General features: G+C 45.1%; 1 protein-coding gene and 1 long non-coding RNA gene across 8 annotated transcripts in view; both read right to left on the reverse strand.

Moving 5' to 3' along the window:
• Positions 1–22,680, reverse strand: part of TSHZ2 (teashirt zinc finger homeobox 2) — a 508,475-nt gene that overhangs the window by 306,351 nt on the left and 179,444 nt on the right. The window lies entirely within an intron of this gene.
• Positions 1–22,680, reverse strand: part of LOC147359969 (uncharacterized) — a 104,109-nt gene that overhangs the window by 60,725 nt on the left and 20,704 nt on the right. The window contains exon 1 of the long non-coding RNA XR_015138835.1: positions 1–22,680. This exon is cut by the window's left edge and continues 44,363 nt beyond it; it is cut by the window's right edge and continues 20,704 nt beyond it. This is a non-coding gene — a long non-coding RNA (uncharacterized LOC147359969).

Raw genomic sequence — 22,680 nt, forward strand, 5'->3', positions numbered from 1 at the left:
TCCTCCTTCCTCTGCATCATCTTCTTTTCCCTTCGGTCCAGCTGGCCACCCCCTTGCTGCTGGACAGGGCTCTGCAGCTTCCTCCCCAGCCCTGATGCTCTGCTTTTGCTCTGGTTCTGTCGACGCCTTGCCTCCCTCATTCTAAAGCCATGGAAGCTATTAATACAACACACGGATAAAGCCACTCCTGGCTCCAGCATCTCATGATGTCTCTCCCTTTTCTTTCTTGAATTTTCTTGTGGTCAGAACCCAGTTCTCACAGATGTGTCTGTGTGTGTCTGTATGTGTGTGAATTCAAAGTTTTATTTAAGATTAACAGTATTACATAGAATAAAAAACACATACTATACAGCAAAATATAAAGTAAAAAGTAAGAAAAAAAAATCTTGACTGTGCCTTCCACACCCTGCTCCTTGCAGTTCCAATCTTCAAACAATCACTGTTTACAGTCTACTGGGTATCTTTCTAGAACACGTTTGTGTATTTACAAAAAGGATCTCTACCTACTTACTCACCTCCATCCATCTCTTTCTCCATCACACAAATGTTCAGCATGTTGCTTTTCCCACTTAACAATAAGCTCAGCATCTTGACTCATATCAGAACATATGGATCAGTTTATTATTGTTTTAAAATCTGCCCAGCATTCTGTCATGCGGACATGCCATAACTGATTTGAGCAGCCCTTCACCGATGGACGTTTCAGTGATTTTGTTTTATTTTGCTCTATCTGATTGTGTTCAAGCCATTCACTGTTGGCCTTCCTCATGTGCAACTGGACTGTAAGCCGCTTGAAGGCAGAGGCCACGTTCATGGCAGTCATGGCCGCAGCTGCCTGTCCACACGCCTACACCGTGCTTACTGAGTCTTCAGCACACACGAGACAGCTACCGTTATCAGCCCATTGCACAGAAGAGGAGGCTGAAGCTGATTGGCCAGGTTAGTTCACCCGAGATTCACTAAAGCTGAGTGGATGCAAGCCCGTGGAGTCTGGCTGCAGAGCCTGGTGCTCAAGCCTCCTCCCTGCTTGCTCTGCGGGGTCCACCCACGTAACTCCCACAGATGTGCCAGTGTTTCGTTGTGCTCTGGTTCACAGTGTGGAATGGAGGGGAAGGGCTGGAGTCAGCCTTGGGTGCACTCATCCTAGCCTGACTTTTTCTAGGCTGTGCGAGTTACCAGGATGGCCCATGCCTCAGTTCCCCCCCCACCCCCACCCATTAAACAGAGATAATGGTGATGCTCGCTTCCCAGTGCTGGTGTGAGGGTTTAGCAACACCACCTGGGCCATAAGCAAATTTTACAAATTTAAACCTCAGAGTAAAGACCCCGTAATACTTGCTGAGCATGCTAAAACCTGAATTTATTCTTTCCTCTCTATGTCTTCCTAAATATCACACATAATAATTTAGTGGGTACTAGATAAAAAGTTGATGGACTAGAATCTTCCTAAGATATCTTTTGAATATATTGAACCAAAAAAAAAAAAAAAATAGCAAGAATTCAGACATAGCAAGCATTTTTAAAATGAAAAAGCTGAAGAAAAGTTTGGCAAATTAGAGAAGAAATCACAAGGAAAAAAAAATCCTCAAAAGGCTTGTATTAATTGATTGCATGTAGCATATACTTGGAATTGAACTGAGAGAAACATTTAAATTCTTGTCGTCTTGGGACTTACACTTTAATTCACTAAAACTAACAAAATTGATATGGTTCAGAGTTTAAAGTACAGAGATGTCTCTTTATAATTCTTCATAGTAAAATGACCCTCTTATTCTAGGTAAAGTAAGACTTTCTGATTTTTTTTTTTATCAGAAAATTGATAGACCTAACCAGATAAACTGAGATATGCAAAGAACAATCTTTTTTTTTTTTTTTTCCTGGAAAGTTACAGTAATTTTTATGGCTTCATATCTTCATGGTTCTTTTTTGCTCTCCCTTATTTATTCATAGGAGGCAGGATGACTTATTAATCTAACTATAAATTTCTTCCTTAGATTGCAATTTTCATCTAGAGGGAAAACCCTTTTCATATTAATGGTCTGTATCATTTCTAGTAACAATACCTTTCTCCCTTTGTTTAAAAAAAATAATAATGATAGTAATAAAAAAAGTACAGACTTTCCTCTCCATATCAAAGTCTATCAGAAAGTAAACAGGTGAAACATATATTTTGATGCCATATTTCAGTCTGAGAAAAGTTGACAAAATTATTTTCATTATATATAGAACATATATATCATGCATATAGCTCAGAATCAATTAATTTAAAGTAATAATTTGTACAAATACTCTCACAAAAATTTTAAAGGATATTAAACACCCTGTTTTATAAACACAACACTTAATTTAGGGAAAAAAAAACATTTAGAAGGTAATGCATTTAGGATAAGTGCACAACACATGAAAATAATAAATGAAATTTTCCCAGTTTAGAAAATGAATGTAATTAATTAACATTTAAATTACATTTTTAATTGCAATCATGCCCTCCCAGGGGACTCATAAGGGACCATAATTGCAATTAAAAGCATGTGGATTAGATAATAAAACAATGCACACTGTCTGAAATGTGCGATTTAAAATGGAAAACAGACATTGTTATCGGCACATCTAACTTAATTGTAGCCATAAAGCAAATGTGCTGTACAAAATAAAATTCACATACGGGAACATTTAATTCTGGAGTCTCTTAAAGGGGACACGCTTGAGAGCACATTTTATGACAGGTTCTGTTAGAAACAGCCCTTTAAGGCTTTCGGATCGAGGGCTGGTGCCTTAATGTTTTTGCATTAATAAAAGCAAAGCTGAATGTTCCTATTAAAACACACAGATACATTTAAGTAAGAGATGAAGCTCGATGTCTAAATTTAAGCTGCGGTGCATAATTTTATTAGCTGGACAGACTGTAAGGCCATGTAATTTTGAAACTACATGTTTTTTTTAAACTTTTTTTTATTATTTTCTTCTCTTTCTGAGAGGATCATCATGACAGGCATAAAGACTGGAGTCTAGAGAAAGAAAAGCCAGAGAGACATGGGCCTGGCAGGGTGAGGGCCAGGCCATGACGCCCCCAGCCCCTGCCCCCAGACATTCTGAAGCTCAGTATCCTTCACCTTGAGGAAGCCAAACCAGTGCTCTTTAATGATACAGATTTCATAGTATGAATCTCACCATTGTTTGATCAGAAAGCTTTTAAACACCATATGTACCAGTGTTGGTAATTGGTGCATTTGACAATGTCTGGAGACATTTTGCAATCATCTCTCCTTGAAGCCAGGGATGCTGCTAAATAACCGAAGGTGCATAGAATAGCTCCCCACAGCAGTGAGTGATCTAGCCCAGTAATGGCAAGGGTGAGAAATCCCGGGCCATATAAAGGGAAGTGAGACAGAGAATGGTCAGGCGATCATGCAAGGAAGGAACAGAGATGCCTTCTCCCACTGAGTGAGTGCAGATCTTGAGCAAAGTCACTGGACTGGCCATGCTTTATTCCATTTAAATAGAAAAAAATTATGCCAAACTTTTAATAAAGAGCAATCAAATTTTTGTATGTGCCTGTAAGGAAATATAAAACCCTATCCTAAGAGGAGACGATCACAAACCTTTCAGAATTGCATTCTGGTAGATACAGACTGCAGTCTTTTGCTTTTTAGCCTAGATGTCAATTTCATTTGCTGATTTATGAGAAACAGTGACTCTGTTTACAGTATAAATGTTAGCGTGAAATTAGAAGTGGCGTAGCTCTAGAAAAGCAGTATAATAGAAAGGCAAAGCTCTAGACTTGGAGGCTGGATAATCCTCCTTTCAAAACCTGGCTTTGCAGGACTTCCCCGGTGGTCCAGTGGTTAAGAATCCGTGCTTCTGCTGCAGCAAGCATAAGTTTGATACCTGGTCAGGCGACTATCCCACATGCCATGGAGTGTGGCAAAAAAGTAAATTAAAAAAATTCTAAAACTCGGCTTTGTCACACAGCTTGTGTGACTTGGCTCAAGTCAATTTTCCTTTGCAAGCTTCAGTTTTCACATCTGTTACACAAACTATAGTTACAGCATTCTTGCCATCCATGGTAGTATGAAGATCAGAAAAAATGGGAAATATATGTAGATATACACGCATACATATACCAAGTATATTTAGGTATGTATACATATAAATGCACGGGCTTCCCAGGTAAAGAATCTGCCTATCAATGCAGGAGATTTAAGAGACACGGGTTTGATCCTTGGGTTGGGAAGATCCCCTGGAGTAGGAACTGGCAACCCGCTCCAGTATTCTTGCCTAGAAAATTGCATGGACAGAGGAGCCTGGCAGGCTACAGTCCATAGGTTGCAGAGAGTCGGACATGACTGAGCAACTGAACACATATACACACACACACATATATAAGTAGATATATTGTACAATGAATGTACATCTATCTAAGTACCTTCATATAACACACAGTGCATATATAAGGACATATCTGGATATGTACATGTGCAATATTTAAGTGACATGCAAGTTCCCATGAAAATAGAAACTATTCTTAAGTTTTTGACGCTGCAGAGAACTGATATAAACTGATTTATGTGTTAAAGGGGGAAGGGCATTAGAGCTAATTCCTTTGGTAATTTTATGTTTACATACATCCACAGCTCACTGCGTCCTACAAATTCATTCACTCAACAGAACTTTTGAAATGCTGACTATGTGCCAGGGACCATGTTAGCTTTGGGGATGTAGCTGCAAAGAGAGTCAGAAAAAAGGATGTTTTAGGTAGATGATAAAACATCTGGACTTGATCCCAGGACAAAGGGAGGGCATTGATGGATTCAGGCAAAGGATTAAAACTAATGGATTTGCATTTCATGAGAAACTCCTGTGGAGGGTGGAACATTGGTCAAGGAAACGCGGCAGGTTGGAGATGGGCAGTGGGATATGGAGAAACCAAGAGCTGATACAATTAGGGCTTGTAGTGTTTACCAGAAATTGAAGGAAAATCTGAAATCAGCAGATATGATAATATAGTTTTTGTTTTTAAGAAAGCCTGACATGACAACCAACTCTAAATCTCTTTCCCTAATGGAGGTCAGCAGAAATGAAGATATAAGACTATTTAGGTTTGAGACCAATGAGTCCAATATACCAATCCATCATACTTTCCTGGGGCAAGTAAAACACAGATTCTTAGAGCCCATTCATAGCTGCCTTCGCTCAGAATGGATGGTGGGAGTGGGGACTCTGCAATTCTGAAGCTGGCACACGGAGGGAAGACAGTGCTGCGGTCCACACTGTTTGTCTGAAATCCAGACCATTAGAAACAACACCAAATCTGATTCTGATCATTATTCAACAAGCTAAAAATTTGACACCCAGGACTGTGGCAGAGCAGATCTTATGTGTTTGCCAAATTTGGTGTCCTTTTCCTCGTCCTACATTTCCCAGTTTCCTTTGTAGCTCAGTTTTGGTTCTGTGGTTGGTCTGACCAATGAAACAGAAGTGATGACTTGTCCACACCACTTGACCATGACAGAAGTGATGGGCTTGTCCACATCTTCTTCAGTGACTTTGGAAGCCACCGTGAGATGCTCCAGATGGTAAAGAAGTTCCACCAGTTGGAGGAGACCAGCATCAGACATTGCGCACATGAGACATGCACGTTTATTGTGTTGAACCTCTGAGATTTGGGGGTTGTTTGTCAGAGTAGTTAGCATTATTTATCCTAACCAATACAGGGAGACAGAAAAACAAAAACATCTTTCAGAGTATATCACAGGATAGGCACAAATTCAATTTTTCCAATATCACCATAATTTTTTCTAAGGCAAAGTGTTTAAACAGCCATAGATGCTGTTTTTAGTGTCAGCATTGGTATATTTGAATGTAATTTTAACTCATTTGGAGTTAAACCAAGAATAGATTCCATCCTCAATAAACTGAACTATTTGAATTAGCCAGTGATTCTTAGATGCAGATGAGGGGATTTTTGTCTCTAGGGTACACTTGGCAATATCTGGAGATATTTTTGGCTGTCACAACTTTGAGTTGGGGTGCTAAAGCATCTAGAGGATAAAGGCTCAATATCCCACAATGTACAGGATGGCCCCCACGGCAGATCGTTATCCAGTCCGAAAGGTCAATAGTGAAGGCTGAGAACCTCTGGGCTCATCAAATTGAAAGTATACTTGAACCGGGGCACTAAGGCTTGCTTGCCTTCTGGACACAATCACAAACCCACTATGCCCCAAAGACAGTGGCCAAGTAGTCCCAGAGAAGACCTATGGTCAAACAAGACTGCCCACTCCCGGCACGCTGATTGTTCGGCCACTTTCTGCCAGAGGGTGGCAGCTGGTCTGTCAGCAAGACAAACAGAAATGTTCCAGGGACTTTTTGTCACCTGGGCATGAAAAAAGTAGTTTGAAGGACCCAGTCATTCACACATTCAACTCTCTCTTCTTTGTTCAACCAGGGGTGTTGCTGTCAGCAGACCTGGCAAAGCCACACTTGTAACGTCACAGCTTTGCACCCTCCTCTTCACCCTTTCGGGTGCCGTGACACCCGATCAAGTGAGAACATGCTTGATGGGACGTTGCGAAGTCCACCCTCCACTGCCTTCTCCCCTCGGCCCCCTCCCTCGAGCACCATGCCCTCCACAGAGACAACTGAAGATCACAGTGTTCAAGGGATTATGGATTAACATGTCAGACAACTGATATGGTTTGAGAAACGCTGAGAAATCCCTTATTAAACACACACACACACACACACACACACACACACTCACATACACACACACACACGCACACACGCACACTGCTCCCTAACATTCTGGGCCATAACTCAAGGTCCGGCCTCAAAGTCTAAGCAGCACTACAGTCTGATGACTTGGAGAGTGAGCTTTAGGGTTAGATAAACAAATCTCCCCACTTTGCACCTGTGTGACTTCAGGCAAGTTACTGAGCAGGTCTGAGGGCCAGCTTTCTCACCTATATGAAGAAAATATGTTGACATGTGATGAGGACCTCTCTGTAGAGCGCACGGTCATGTGGGACTTGGCTCCTGCTGGCCTCTGCCCACCCTCATCTTTCTGCCTCATTCTGTACTCACTGTATTCCGGCCACCACCTTTCTGCTCCAACAACAACAAACCCAACTATTTCTCACCCCAGGACCTTTGCACTTGCTGTCTCCTTTGTCTGAATGCTCTTCCTTCTTCTTCCGGGTTTTCTGAAGGACCAGCTCCTTCTCAGCTTTCTGGTCTCAGCGGAAATGTCACCTCGCTCTGACCTTTGTCCCCGATGTTGCTTCCTACCCCCATTCTTAGGCAGTCACTATTGGTCATTGGTTTTGTTTTCTTTATAGTTATGGCTGTCTTGGTTACATATTTATTTTTCTTGTCTATTGTTTTTATCTCACCCCTGATGTAAGCTGCATGTAGCCAGGGAAGTGTTTCACTCACAATTGGTTTTTAGTGAACATTTCTTGAATAACGTGAGCCCAAACTAACTCGGTTAACAGAAGTGGTTGAGACTGCCCCAACACCACTTTCCATAACAAAACTAAGGACAGGGACCGTAAGCAAGGCCTCTATATAAGCTCTTGACAATATCCCCAAAGGGCAGACACGTCTAATTTTTATTACATCCTCACTTTGTATTAATTTCTTGTTAACCACTGCAGGCAGAACAAGTCCCTGGGTTTGGTGATGGGACCACTAAACACTCGCCACTAGCTTAAACTAGAATGTTCATGGTGCTGCTGCTGCTGCTGAGTCGCTGCAGTCGTCTCCGACTCTGTGCGACCCCATAGACGGCAGCCCACCAGGCTTCCCCGTCCCTGGGATTCTCCAAGCAAGAACTCTGGAGTGGGTCGCCATCTCCTTCTCCAATGCATGAAAGTAAAAAGTGAAAGTGAAGTCGCTCAGTCGAGTCCGACTCTTCGCAACCCCATGTCAGTCATCTCCATTTCTGGACCAGAGTGTGGGATGACAGGCAGGCGTATGGACCAATCAGAGGGCAGCTCAGCATCCAGGTGCCTCTGCACGTGTTTGCCGTCAGAGTCACGTGGGGGCCTGCCTGCGAACACACACGGGTAGTCAAGGGTGGCTTCATGGATTCCCCAATTACGTCTCAAATTGAACAATCAGGCGACGCCACTCCGCCAGTCTGTCACTTGCCCCATGAAATGGATCTGAGATGCAAACTACGCCTTAACTAGGCAGGCTCCACTCTTGCTGATCCCATTAGTTGCCCAATTGGGCAAGACGAGGTTTTAATTGCATGCCAGAAGCTTTATTTTTCTGCCCCAGGCAAACAGTTAACCACATAAGTATACCATTGACACATCAGAAGTTGGTCAGCAATGAAAAGTGAAAGAGTCACTTTTGGAGAGAACTGAGGTGCCTGTCAGTTTCCAGCATTTTCCTCCCTAGCATCTGTAGCTGCCTGAGGGAGAAAAATTCCAAGCACCCCGGTAACAGTGTGACAAGGTATAAATACTGCATGGTGTGAACATTTCACAGTTTCATGGTTGATGTAGGGTAGCAGCGAAGGACAAGACTTGAAGGCAGACGTCTCACGGTTCAGACACTAGCTATTCCCTCAGTTTCCTCACCTGTCAACCTGGAAGAATTAATCACACCTCCCTCTTGGGGGTATTCCGAGGATTGAATCAGAACGAAATGTCACAGGAAAAGCCTTGGACCCAAATTCTGACATTTACTAGGTACACTGTGAGTGTTATCTATTATTGTTACTTTTATCCATTCATCTACCCATCTAGTCACCCACCCAACCATGCGTCCATTTCAGCCTCTACAACAAATCCTACTGTTTGAGAGCCTAGTAGGTAGGGATGTTAGAGAGGAGAAGCAGGCATGAAATAGGAGGTGTGATTACATAACCATCAAACAAGGACCCGTTGCATCTCAAACATCAGTGATGCTGGGTCCCCCTAGCCTCGTCCTCCCGTGGCAGGCAACAGGTACTTATTTACTGATGGCCACTTGGAGATGATGTGACTGGGATTACAGTGTCTGTCCCATGAACAGGAAATTCTATTTAAGGCAATGAAGAGGGAAGATGGGTCATCGCTGGGTAGGTAAAAACTTCTGAAACTTCAATTTCTTCCTTCTAATAGAAGGCTAGTCCTTAATTTAACCACATAGCTACAGGTGGCTGGTGATTCCTGAAGCAGACAGTGCAGATAAAGAGCATGGTCATCATAGAAAGTTCTCTTAGAGGAACATTCAGTTGCTCATCTCAGTATTTTGAACCTTATGTAAGTTCTGATTCCTTAAGAAGAGAAGTTGATCTTGGAAATGGTCTCTTCCTTTTAATATCTATAAAACAATAAAATACGTTGCCTATTGTACTGTTATCATTGTTCAGTCACCCCATCGTGTCTGACTCTCCGCAACCCCATGGACTGTAGCACGCCAGGCCTTCCTGTCCCTCACCTCCTCCCGGAGTTTGTCCAAGTTCAGGTCAACTTCATCAGTGATGCCATCCAGCTGTCTCACCCTCTGTTGCCCTCTTCTCCTTCTGCCTTCAATCTTTCCCAGCATCAGGGTTTTTTTTCACTGAGTTGCCTGTTCTCATCAGGTTATCAAAGTACTGGAGCTTCAGCTTTAGCATAAGTCCTTCCAATGAGAATTCAGGGTTTATCTCCTTTAAGATTGACTGGTTTGATCTCCTTGCTGTCCAAGGGACTCTCAGGAGTCCTTTCAGCACCACAGTTCGAAAGCATCAATTCTTCAGCGCTCTGCCTTCTTTATGGTCCAGCTCTCACAACTGAAAGTGACGACTGGAAAGACCATGGCCTTGACTGCGTGGACCTTTGTCAGCAAAGTGCTGTCTTTGCTTTTTCACATTGTCTGCTTTTGTCATAGCTTTCCTGCCAGGACGCAATGGTCTTCTAATTTCAAGGCTGAAGTTGCCATACTACCAATCATCAAATAAAAGACAAAGGTGAGATAATATGGAAGTTTTCATACTTTTTTGTGGCAGACTTTTTTAATTAAAAAAAATTAATTTTTAAAAATTTATCCCTACTGAGAAGCAAATGTGTAGTAAGAATCTAGAGAAATACAACTATTCTCACCTTTCAATCAAGTAAATCCAAGCTGATTCCTAATCTTTACTCACCCCAACCTATTTTAATATAACAGCTAAACACACAGAAGGTTCTACATAGAAAGATGTTCACCACAGTGGTGTCTATAACAGCAGAAAAACTGGAACAAAGTAAATGCCTTTTAACAGGGGAATGATTGAATAAACACTGGTACATATACTTGATATTGTTGCATAAACACGATTCTTACAAATAAAATGTTACAACTTGGTAAGATATGGAAGACAGAATTAAATGGGAAAATAATCAGAATATAAAATTTTAACAGTTATCTATTCCTGGGAAACAAATTTCCCATTAGTTCAGTACCTAACAACAACGAACACTTATTATCTCACAGTTTCTGTGGTTCAGGAATCTGGAAGCAGCTTAGGTAAGTGACTCTAGCTCAGGGCATCTCTCAAGTTTGCAGTCAAGCTGTTGCCTAGGGCTGCACTCCTCTCAAAACTGGGGCTGAAGACTCAGCCTCGGAAGTGGCTCCCGTGAGTTTTGGTAGGTGACTGTGAGCGAGCCACTGGGGTGTCTCCCTTGCTTCCTGATCACACCACCCGGGCTTCTGTGTGGGACTGACAGCAACATGACAACTGCAAGTAGGTCCCAAGCGGTGAGAGTGTGTGTGCAAGAAACTAAGATGGGAGGCATGGACTTTTCATAACCTAATCTTGATTAGAAAGACTGCGTGCCGTCCCAACATGCTCACCGAGTTCCGTTTATCAAAGGTGAGTCAGTAAGTACATCCCTCTTCAAGAGGAGGTGATCACACAAGGGTTCAGATCCCAGGAGGCGGGGCTTACTGGGACCATCTTGGAGGCTGCTTATCACACAAACCAGCCATACAATACAGCCCTACCATTTGAAACAACAAAAAAGGTTGGCTTCAAGAAATGATTGAAGCAGACACACAGAGGACAGAGCGGGTCTTCACTTTAGCTTTCTCTAACGGTAGGACTATGGAATAATTTTCCCCCCCGTATTCTTTCACTACTTTCCAATCATGAACAGTTTTTACAATTATCATAATGGAAACAATAAATGTTGTATAATTAAAAGAGAAACCCTGATAAGAATACACAAGTGCTGTTTTCATAACTGATGAAGGTCATTTTAAACCCACTTCCAACTCTGAAATCAACTTTCCCAATTCCTCTTTAAAAACATTTATGCATTCACTTGCTGCATCGGGTCTTCGTTGCGGTGTGAGCGAGCTCAGTAGCTGCGGCACCCAGGCTGTGTTGCCCCTTGGCTTCTGGGATCTTAGTTCCCTGATCAGGGATTGAACCTGTGCCCCCTCCATTGGAAGGTGGATTCTTAACCGCTGGACCAGTGGGGAAGTCCTTCCTTTATTTTTTTTTAAAGAAGTGATCTGTTGATGTCTCTGCAGTTGATAGAATGTGCTGGGTAAGATGCTTAGAATGCAAATCTCCTCCTCCCTACCCCCTCCTTCCTGGAGCCTGGTGCCTCCCCCGCAAGGCACCCTCCTGCCAAACTCCCAGGGCCCCTGTATTTTAACGTCTACAAGGGCGAAGGGGCAGGACTGATGGTGCTGCAGTCAAGTCCCAGGCTGACACCGGCAGCAGAGGGGAACTCATGCTTAGCGCTTGACGTAACTTTTTGATGACTGAAACCTGATTCTATCGACCGATCCCCCAGTGGCTGATCTCATCTTTTTACCATCAGAGAAACTGAAGCCGACTTACCAGGAAAGATAAAAAGAGGACGCGAATGGGCCATGCCTCAACACAGAGTGGAATAAGCCCATCTTTGATCGCTTGTCCAAAGAACATTCTGGATTCTCACAAGTGGGATGGCTGAACCCAAAATACGGCTGCAGCCGGTCTTCCTTCTCCTCCCAGCCAGATTTGAGCTGGGTGTCCCTGCAATTCTTTAGGGAAAGCTACACATTTATTATTTTTTCCTTCAGAGATGACTTTGAAGCATGTCTCTTTTCTTTATAAAAACTGAGCAGAAAAGAATACTGCAATTGACAAAACACTCTTGAAAGCATTAAAAAATAAGCACAATTAGTTAAAGCAACAGAGATTATTATTTACTGAGTGTTTAGAGCCAGGAGCCAGAGGCAGATGACAGGGGTTCAGGTCTGACTCTGCTGTGTATGTAGTGACAGCAGAAAAGATGGACAAGCCACATGCTCCCCTCAGCTTCAGCCTACTCATCTGAGAAGCGACTGTAATCGTCCCTTTTCACTGAGTGTGGGGAAGATGAAAGGAGATGACCCAAAGTGGGCACACAGTGCCTGAAACAGAATGACTGCTTATTACAATGTGATCTTTCACTACCATAACTCAAACAGCATCACTCATCTGCTTAAAATTCCATAATTGTTTCCTACTATAGAGAATTAAATCAGAACTCCCCACAGTAAGGACAAAGCCCTGTGTAAATTCACCTAGTCCAGCCCACTGGTCTTCTCTCCATCCACGTGGTTCACTTTGCTTGCTTTTATCCCAGGGCCTTTGCACTTACAATCTTTCTTCCTCAAACATTCTTTCCTCAGACATTTGTCTGGTTAGTTCTTTCTCAATATTGAGCTCTTGAGTCAAATACCACCTCATCACAAAGACTTTCATGACTTTTTTTTCCCCCCAGAAAATAAACAAAGAAACCAACCTGCAATCAGAGGAGTATGAAGGGTTCAAATAGCAATTTTCTTGAAAGAATACATTGTTCTTTCCTTCCGCTCTTCCACCACAAACCCCTCTGTATTTGTTAATGTTTTCATGGCTTTATTCTTAGATCCTGTTGCTGATCTGCTTTTAGATTAGTGGAAATTTTCACCTGGCTTGTTAGCACCTTACAAAGAAAGAGACTCAGGGTAGGGAATAAATAGATAAAGAGATGAATTTAAAGAAGATGAGTCTATGGCGAGGGTGATGAAAGCATTTCCAGAGATGTCATTTGCAAAATGGTTCATTTAGATAGGGGCTCTTAACTCCGTCCTTGGGCATGTTTCATGCGGCTCCAGCACAGCGTTACTGTGAATATCTGACTTTGAAAACAGAGATGATTGTCGAATACAGAGCAGGGATATTTTGCACAAGCAATGATTGGACCCCGCACGGCCATCAGGGATTTGATACTAACTCCCAAACTCATGAAGATCAAAGACCATCTCCTAAAAAGGCAGTCCCCTTCAAACCCTTTCAACGTCGTCCACTTCCTTGGGAGAGAGAGGGCCTCTTTAACGCAGGTGTCTGAGCCCAGTGCCACTGGGAGCAGCTGCCCTCCCAAGGCCCTCGTCCACGCGCTCCTCTGGTTTATGTCCTCCAGACCTTGCCCACCACGCGCCCTCCCATCCCTGGGCCATGGGGCATGCCGGCCCCTCCGCCTGGGAAGACCGTCATCTTCTTTCTATTCTTACCCCCTCACCTTCAGTCCCTGCCTCACACTTCATGTCCCCAGAAGAACATTCTCCAACTCCCCTGACGAGCACCCTTCCCCTCAAAAGTGCTCTTGTGCACGTTACACCCTCCGTTTCACAGCCCTCTTCGTAGGCGTGGTCTTACAATTACTTAACTAACAGCTGCCTCAATCACTGGTGTGTGAGCTCTGTTCTGGCAGGAAGTGTGTCAGATTTTGCTCAGCATGAAATTTGCTGTCGTTATCACAGTTACTGGATTAGTATGGTGTATTCAATAAATATTTCTTAAAGGAGTGAAAAAAACCAACCAATGAATTTACTTTTAGCACCGACTGAAAGGATAAATCCATAATAGCAATTCATATTTGAACAAAAAAAGCAATTTCTTGATGTTAGCCACTTCAGCCTGTGTTTTTAAAATTCCTGATTCTTAAAATCATTCACAAAAAGCATTTATTTCGTCTTAACTGACATTTCATTGCTGTCATGGGAAGGGTAGATGTTACGTGGGTTCCATGAACTATAACTGATTCACTTTGATTTACTTTATATTTTTCTATGTAGAACAAAGGTCAGCACACTTTCTCTTTAAAGGGCCAGGGAATAAATATTTAAGGCTTCAAGGGCCGTATGGTTGCTATAGCAACTATTCAATTCTTCCTTTGCGACAGAAAAGCTGTCAGAGACAAAGTGAAAACAAATGAGCATGAATGTGTGCCAATAAAACTTTATTTACAAAAAAGAGGTGTTGGACTGGACTCAGCCCACAGGCTGTGCTTTGCTGACCCTTGTTATGTAGGATGGGGGAGAAAAAGGAAAAAGACGGGATTAGCCTGGCATTTCATCCTGGAGTCTCCTGGTCCAAGGACTTGGCACTTCAACTGACCTCCCCAGGCCTCAGTGTACTGGTTATCAAATGGGAACAATGGCCACAACAAACTGTGGTTACTAAGATAAAACTTCACTCACGCTCAGTTGGGCAGTCATGCCTGGCTCTTTGCAACCCCACGGACTTTAGCCTGCCAGGCTCCTCTGTCCATGGGATTTTTCAGGCAAGAATCCTGGAGTGGGTTGCCCTTTGCTACTCCAGGGGAACTTCTGGACCCAGAGATCGAACCTGCGTCTCTTGCATCTCTTGCATTGGCAGGCATATTCTTTACCACTGAGCCACCTGGGAAACCCCGTTAAGATAAAAGACCTCCTACTAAACAAGCCAGAACTGAAGAAGCTCGGTTTGCATTACACACATACTTCTTTTTATGTTTATGTTCTACCTAAAGCCAGTCATACTGATTTTCTTTCTATGGGCTAGAAGGCAGCAGAGGATGAGATGGTTGTTCAGCATCACCAATCCAATGGACATGAGCTGGAGCAAACTCCAGGAGACGTGAAGGACAGGGAAGCCTGGCGTGCTGCAGTCCACGGGGTCACAGAGCCGCACACCACTTAGGGACTGAACAACAGTGGCTGTGATATGTAGGTTTTTTCTCCCCCCAGAGTAAATGCAATGAAGGAAAAAAAGAGTGAGTCAGCATAAAGAACGTCTTAAGGATAAAACAGAGCGCTCGGTTTCTTGTGCGGAGGGTGGGCTGGAGGAGCCAGTGTGGGAGAGCGTGTGGCCGCCTCCTGCCAGAGCCCGGGAGTGCCATGGAGGCGGCCTGACACCAGCGGATCACCCCCTTGGGGGCAGAGGCTCTGGGAGGGCAAGGGCCTGGCATCCCTGCAGATTCCCCATCGCACAGAGAAGGTTCCTGGGAAACAGATGTTGATATAATGAAATAGCAAATACTTTCTGGGGAATCTAGAACAGCTTGTTTAAAAGACATGCTGCTATCAACGTCCTCCTTAGCATCGTGTTCTTGCATGGGTGGGCCTGAACTTCAAAAATTCACCCACAGTCCAGCCGATCCCCACAACCTCCGCCGCTGCCGTAGACATCCAAGCCTCCGGCGTCTGCTCAGACAGCCGTGTCTGCGGCCCGTCTGCAGGCCCCAGCCTCCCCTTCCCACGGTCTGAGCAACGGCACTTAGCGTCTTCCCACACACAGCTCAGAAACTGGTCCTCTCCTTCCACAGACCTCCAAGCAGCATCCATCACCCGAGAACGACATGCAACTGCCGGGGCCCATGCCCCCCGCCCCGGCTCCGCTCGGCCGCCCCAGCCTCTGGCTGAGATGCCCAAAGCCCACAGCGGCTTCGGCCTGGACTCCCGCGGCTTCCTCTGCCCGAGACCTCACTCAGCCTCTAAACACTCTCACACCTCATGCCCCCGCTTCGTTTAGAGAATCTCCTGGCATCGTCTCCTCGGCGGGGGGCTGCCCTGACTGCCCCATCCAACGCGACTGTGATCTGTAAACCTCAGTCGACTTTCTCAGCTTCTTTCCTCATCACAGTGTCAACTGCCTGGGATTCACTTGTTTATGGCCAGACCCCTCCATCCCTGTCTTTCCTACTAGAATATGAGCTCCATGGGGCAAGAATCTTCTTATTCTTCACAGCTACAGCGCAGAAGTCTAGTAGGCATGGACTAGAGGTTCAGTACACGTATGCTGAATATATAAATGAAAGTGAAACACCTGGAAATCATCCATTCATCTCTTTCTTTCTCCCTCTAAAAGCAGAAGCAAATCAGACTCATTATCAAAGATAGAATAAATATGTTGACATGTATTATTACATGTAATTCTAGTTTAAGCTGATAGAAACCAATCAACCTCTAACTGGTGCTTCCTATAGCACAGATGAAATTTTCATGATAAGGATAATGTCTTTAAAAATTACCAACTTAATGTTGGGAGAGGGAGGGTGGAGCAGGCTTGTTCAACAGAGTCTTAGTGAAGTGCATCTATAGAGAGTTCCGGAAAACTGCGAAAGAAGGATTCTTTCAAATCTTTCACCAGAGGCACTGATAAAAGGTAGAATTCTTAATGACAATCAGAATGTTTTACACCCACAAGGAGCTAAGCTCTGAAAAAATATTTGCTCCTAGAATCACTGAATCTAGAGCATAAATCGAGCAATTAGCTTCTTTGCTCAGAGCGGGTAGGATTATAGCTGTACTGAAAATTGAATACAGGCAGATGTGGGGAGGAGTTTAAAAGGGCGCATGCTGCAAGAGTGCCCTGCACAGCTGCAACACACAGAAGTAAAGCTTGCTTGTGAAGCCAGCAGTTACAGGGAATCGGATGGTGTCGAAGAACAGAAGGGCCTTACGTTCTCTGCTTCATAAAGTTTTGGGACGTTCAAGTTCTCTCAGGGAGACAGACCACAGAAGAGGGCATTTGTCTCTGGAAGAAGGGAAGACATTCAGATCCCTGCAGCAGCTCTGATTTTCCCCTGCATATAGAAATGGTATCTCAAGATCTTCAATCGCCTTGGGAATACAAGCTACTGGGGAAATGGAATAGACCAAAAAAAAAAAAAAAGATTCAAGAAATAAGTATTAATTCAGCATCGTGTGGAATCATTGCACTTGCTCTTTCATCCAGAAATACGGGACCCGCTTCAGCAGTTGTCTTCCTCCTAGGCTGCACAAGCTAGGACTCTCTCCCTGAATCATGGGGTTTTGTACTTCACAAGACCTGTTTTTTTTTTTCTTTTATAATTTTGTTTATTTATTTCCTTTCGCTGGGCTGGGTCTCTGCTGCTGCATGGGCTTTGCTCTGGTTCGGGCGGGCAGGGCCGCTCTCTCGCGGAGCGCGGGCTCCCCACTGTGCTGCGTTCTCCTGGTGCGGAGCGCAGGCTCTAGAGAGCATGGGCCTTGGTGGTTGAGGTTCTCAGGCTCCAGTGCACTGGTTCGATAGCTGTGGTGCACAGCAGCTCTGGGCTCAGTTGTCCCCGCGGCCTGTGGGATCTTCCCAGACCAGGGATCAAACCCGTGTCTCCCACGTTGGCAGGTGGATTCTTTACCATTGAGCCACCAGGGAAGCCCGAGACCTAGGTTTGAGCTTTGACATTTGAATGCTGGGTAACCCTGGGGAAATCATTGACCTTATCTGAACCTCTTTATCCATTCAGGGGGTGATAAATTTGGCTCTGCTGTTTCTAAAGGTTATTGATGAGGTTTCAGTGAGATGACACACACAAGTGCTTTGCTCCTGGAAAGTGTGGCTCAGATGCAAAGGGACAGGGCTCTAAGGGTGAGGACAGGACCCGCAGGTGCCTGCAAGAAGCAGCCAGCGAGATAAACAGGGGACTCTGTCAACTACAAGCATCAGTTCCATTCCTCCCGACCTGCCCCATCGCTGACTGCTGCTCATCCTGGGTCTGCTCTTACGGTCACTAGTACCACCGTCCATTCAGTCGCTCAGCCTAGAACGGAAGGGCAGCTCAGTCTCTTCCGCCCCTCGCCACGTCACGCCCTTACCATCTCCAATATTCCAGCCCCTGTTACTGCTGCCCTAGTTCAGCTCTCATAATTTCTCAGTTGGACTATTCCAAGATTCTTCTGACTTTCTGGAATCAAGTCTAGTACACATTAAAGCCACCTGTCATGGCTTTAGAATGAATCTTGCAGCAAGACAAATTTAATGAAGTAATGTGCCCTCCCCCTCTCTCATCTCTGGTCACCCCCTCCCCATGCTTAACAACGTCCAGGGGGCATTGACTGGGTGTCCACTGCCCAGAAGATAAGGACAAAGTGCATCATTGGAGGATACCGGGGAGCGCTGACTCCTGCTACAGCACTATCTCCTGACCGCCTCCCTGTACCATATGCTTTGAGTTTTACGTTCTGCTCGGCAGAACTCTTCAGTTTCGAGCACGAATCATGTTGTTCAGTGTCTTAGTGTCTTTGGTTGTACTGTCCTCTCTGTGTGAAATGCTATCCACACTCCCCCTCAATCCTGTTTATCTGAAGCAAACCTAACATCTTTCAATACTCAAACTAAGCATCAGCTCCCTATGAGGCATTTTTTTTGCTCCTTATCTCCTCTGTTCCCAACTAGGTCTGAACCTGTTTCTAAGGTAGTATTTGCTTTGCGTGTCTTTCTCCTCCTGCTAGACTTTTAAGTAGATTCGACGCCTCAGGAGCTGCGTCTTAGTTACCTGAGTGACTGGTGCTTAGCATCATGTCCTCATCGGGCATTTCCTGAAATCCTCTCCTCCTTGGTTCCTTTACTGTCACCCTTTCCTATCTTTCCCCCTACCCACATAATCTTGCAGTTACATGGGAGTCGGCGGGATTGGGGTTGTAACATTTCCATGTGGACACTATCATCTGGCATATGGAAGTATGGGACGATTCTTTTCCTCCACAGACACTTACGTTTTGTTCCGTTTTGCTTAGAGTGCATGGCCTCTTGAACTAGCTTTTGTTGGCTCGGTGTAGGCATGGATAGATATATAAAATTTGAATAGGGGGCTTCCCTGGTGGTTAAGAAGCCACCTGCCAATGCAGAGGACCCAGGTTCGATCCCTGGTCCAGGAAGATGCCACATGCCACGGGGCAACTAAACACGCGTGCACTACACCTACCGAGCCTACTCGCCAGAGCACGTGCCCTGAAGCAAGAGAAGCCACCGCAGGAAGGGGCCTGTGTCCGCAACTACGGAGTGGCTTCTGCTCGCCACAGCTAGGCCCAGAACAGCCCAAAGCAGGTAAACAAGCACTTAATTAAGAAAAGTTGAGTAGAAGAACAATAAAAACGACACAGGAGACAATAGGGCTGATGAAGACAGTAGTGAGCAGAGTTCTCACACCCTCATCTGTGGCCACTGCTCCCATGAGAAAATGGGATTCCTGGGGCCACATTTCCTGACTTGAAGAGAAGCCAGACATTTAGAGCCGAATATAATAAGCCTTCTAATACTTGACTAAAAGTTAATTACTGATTAAAGTTCTAGGAAACACTGGAAACGTGTCTGGAGTCAGTATTGCCTTGTGGGCTACAGTTTGTGAACCAGACAATCTACGATTTGCGGCTTTCCTGTTAACCAATGGATCCTGTTGTCACTGTCTTCTGGGGCTAATGCAGCATCTAACTGGACTCTCATTTAGATCGGACCCGCTAACCCATCTCAGGGAGTGAAATGTGCAAAATTCCCCCAGATTACTGGGGCTTTCACACCCTTTGCAGTTTTTCCTGGGCCCAGGTCCTGAGTAAGTGAAGTCATTTTCAGAATGAGAGCTCCTCGCAGCGGGAAGGCAGTTCAGCTTCAGCTTCCCCCCGATACTGTCTGTCCTGGGCTCCCTCTGCTCGTCCTGCACTTCTGTTCTCTGTCCTCCTCTGGTGCTTGGGAGGCTGACCCGAGATCAGGGCAACGGGATTCTGCATCATCTACCTCCCGTGTCTTCTGGCTTCCCTGTTTGGGTTCATCCAAAGCAGATGACGGGCCGGTAGGGGAGACGGATGTGGGGGTCTACGTTTCCCCGGCTTTGGGGCCAGGTGGCCGTGGATTTTGGGTCCCTCTCCCGAAGGTGGCAGTTCCTGGGAGGAGGTCCAGTACGTGCGGCCACACCCTCACCAGGCTCCAGAAGTAGCCCTCTCCTCACGCCCCTTCGGCAGAGGCTCCTTTCTGTCAAGAGTCTCAGGTCACAGCAGTGTCTCTTGTTGGTTTAGTAGAAACCACTCCCACCCCGATAGTCCTCTCATTACCCAGTGGAGTACGTCAGGTGTCTCCTGCCTCATAACGCTACAGTAACACTGCACACCACTCATTATCCAAATGGGCCATTTGGAGCAAGACAGTGAGGGCCTGGTTCGCACTGGAACCACCGGTGAGCTCACCAAGTACTTCTCCTGTAGTACTCAGTAAATATGTGCCAGAAAAGGACATTAACCTTCATTTAACTCACTGACAAACTTTAAAAAATCAATACAGGTTCGAACACCTGTCTTAGAGAAACAAAAATCTAACGCATATTAATTAATTATTTTCCATAACTTGCATTTCAGTAGTAGGCATATTTTGTATAGAAGGTAAGTTTTATATACCATAAAGGGGCGGGGGGTTGTGGAGGAGCTAAATGAATGTCAATAATGATCATGATGATAATCCAAGCGAAAGTGCCAAACACTTTATTCACCAAGTTCTATGCTGTGGGCTTGATATATTCTGTCTCATTTATTATTCACAATAACACTTTGAGGTCATTACATTTCTATACCCAGCGTACAGATGAGGAAATGGAGGTTTAGAGATGTTAAATTATTTCATGGGCTTCCCTGGGGGCTCAGCAGTAAAGAATCCACCTGCAATGCAGATGAGAGCTCCATCCTTGGGTCAGGAAGACCCCCGGAGGAGGGCATGGCAACTCACTCCAGCACTAGTACCTGGAGAACCCCCATGGACAGAAGAGCCTGGCGGGCTACCGTCCACGGGTTTGCAAAGAACCTGACACAACTGAAGCAGCTGAGCACGCACGCATATTCCTGTACCTGGTTTGCAGATGAGAAAACGGAAGTTTAGCGATGGCAAGCAATTTCATACATGAAGCAAGTGACTGGACCAAGAAATCATGATGTCCTCCACATTTCAGTATATTCAGTTTCAAAGAAAGCAGTGGTTAGTGAGAGCTGGAGTAGTCCAGAAAAGGTGAGCATTAATTAACTTCATCATAGATTTTAGAAGCTGATATCTGCATCAAGAGGCGGTGGGCCACACGGTCTCTGCCCCAGGTGTGCGATAGCATCCGCTGTGGCTGCACATGGAGGGTGGCGGTTCCTGACCCTCCAGGGAGAGAGGACCTACGTTTATGATTTGTTAGCTCTACTTTACTACCTAACTGTCCAAGGGAAAAGACATTTACTTGCACCAAATCATACATGGGAACAGTGCCTTAAAAACATTCACTGTTTTTGATTACTTAAGTCCTTCTCATTTCCAAACAAAACTGACATTTCCTTTGGGGAACTATTTGTGCGCCTATGTGTGCCCGGTCACTTCAGTCGTGTTCAGCTCTTTACTGTTTCATACACTAGGACTTTGGGCCGTGCGGTGTGGAGTGGACCTCTTTTCAGGATCCTCGGAAAAATTCAGGGGCCTTCAAACGCTTGGAGATCTGACCAAACTCGCATTGGTTGTCTGCATTAGTCGCTCAGCCATGTCTGACTCTGTGACCTCATGGACTGTAGCCCTCCAGACTCCTCTGCCCGTGGGATTTCCCAGGTAAGACTACTGGAGTGGGTTACCATGCCCTCCTTCAGGGGACCTTCCTGACCCAGGGATGGAACCCGCGTCTTCTGCATTGCAGGTGGATTCTTCATCACTGAGTCACCAGGGAAGCCTGGGGAATTATTTAATCCCCGTTAGATATAGTCTGATAAGCCTCTTACTCATGTTTCATACCCTCCAGGCTTAGGTAGGGCTTGGAACCCCAACTGGGGTGGTTTCATTCATGGTAAATGGCCCATCTATACAGACATCCTCTGCCACGTGAGGCCCGGAACCTCCTCCCACCAAGACACATTCACGTGTCCATCGCTTGAGGTGGGCTTACTGTGTCCAGGGCAATGCAAGTGACCAAAGTGCAGTTCTGACCAACAGAGGCCTTTAGAGGCTTTGCTCTCAGAACCCTGGTGCCGCCATGGGCCCTGTCTAGCTCAGTGGAGGATGTAAGACCACGTGGGGAAGTGTCACTTCTTTGGAAGACATGCAGGAACTACCAGCTCTCAGCTTAAATTGCTCACCTGTAGGATCATGAACTAAATAAGTGTTTGGTTTTAAGCGACTAAATTCTGTTTTTTTTTTTTTTTTTATAATGTAGCAATAGCTAAGAGGAGGGCATGACAACCCACTCCAGTATCCTTGCCTGGAGAATCCCCATGGACAGAGGAGCCTGGTGGGTTACAGTCCTTGGGCTCACAATGAGTTGGACATGACTGAGTGACTAAGCCAGCACAGCTCAGCAGTAACTAAGTGATCCCTTTCTCCTCCTGCCCTCAGTCTTTCCCAGCATCAGCATCTTTTCCAATGAGTTGGTTCTTCTCATCAGGTGACCAAAGTATTGAAGCTTCAGCTTAAGGAACAGTCCTACCAGTGAATGTTGAGGATTGATGGAGAGAAAGGAGAAAGGGGTGGCAGAGGATGAGACGATTAGAAAGCATCACCGACTCAATGGACCTGAGTTTGCACAAACTCCGGGAGACAGTGGAGGACAGGGGAGTCTGGTGGGTTACCGTCCATGGGGTCACAAAGAGTCGGACATGACTTAGTGAGTGAACAGCAACAAGCTAAGTGACCCAGTTGAA

Source organism: Bos grunniens, chromosome 13 (genome assembly GCF_055505025.1).
Source record: "Bos grunniens cultivar Pamir isolate PY7600 chromosome 13, Bosgru_T2T1.0, whole genome shotgun sequence".
NCBI classification, from domain to species: Eukaryota; Metazoa; Chordata; class Mammalia; order Artiodactyla; family Bovidae; genus Bos; species Bos grunniens.